We start from the raw sequence: 1,105 nt of genomic DNA on the forward strand, positions 1-1,105 counted from the left end.
GAAGAAGAAGAAGAAGAAGAAGAAGAAGAAGAAGAAGAAGAAGAAGAAGAAGATGAAGAACAAGAACAAGAACAAGAACAAGAACAAGAACAAGAAGAACAGGAAAATAAAGAACAAAAAGAAAGAAAGAATGAGAAATAGAAAAAGTCGAGAATAAAAACAAGAAACGAAAAGAAAGAACGAAAGAACAAAAAACGAGGGAGAGAAACTGAACAAAAGTCCTAAATCATGAGAGCAATACAAACATTAAAATCATTATAACAGTTTCAGAAATAACAATATAACGGTACAACCAAGACCAGAAATCAACACGAGAAGAGGAAGCCGGTTCAATAATTCATAACACTTTACGATGACACAGCGCCAACTTTCCCCATAGCCTCGCCCCGATGGCCACACGACACAAATCAGATATTCCCCCCTCTCCAGAGAGATCATGGACTTCTGTAAAGTAGATCTGTCCATAATAACCACTTAACCCCTCGCAATAACGTTTGCACTCATGAATAATCAATGAGTTTCAATGAAGATATCGGGAGCGTTAAGGCTAAAGAGTCGGTGATCACCTGTCAGGGGACGGGCATCACTTGTCGATTAAAAGTGTTGGAAAACATTCTGGCTGTGGCTGAAACATTGTAGCAATGGAGATTTGGGTTTGTTTAAATGAATTGTGTCAGTTTTTTTGTTTTTGTTTATTTGTTTGTTTGTTTTTTTAAGTAGAAACTCACCAACTGATTAAAAAAAACAAAAAAACAACAAACAGAAACAAACAAAATCAAAACAGAAATTAGTCAAAGTAATTTTGAGAGAATTTCCAATAGCTGCTATGACTTGATAAATATTATATAGCAAATAGAGGTTTTAAAAAAGTAGATGATTGAAAAGTGAAATATTATGTTCCTGTTTCCAAACAAACCAGAGATCTAAATCTAGGTGTTTAGGTTGCATGAGAAGAGTTATCAGGTTGTGGGTATAAGTCATTTTTAGAAGAGAAGATACAATACTTTGACCCTTCCCCTCCTTCCTACCTCTCTCTCTCTCTCTCTCTCTCTCGCTCTCTCTCGCTCGCTCGCTTTCTCTTTCTCTCTCTCTCTCTCTCTCTCTC

Source organism: Aplysia californica, unplaced genomic scaffold (assembly GCF_000002075.1).
Source record: "Aplysia californica isolate F4 #8 unplaced genomic scaffold, AplCal3.0 scaffold00343, whole genome shotgun sequence".
NCBI classification, from domain to species: domain Eukaryota; kingdom Metazoa; phylum Mollusca; class Gastropoda; order Aplysiida; family Aplysiidae; genus Aplysia; species Aplysia californica.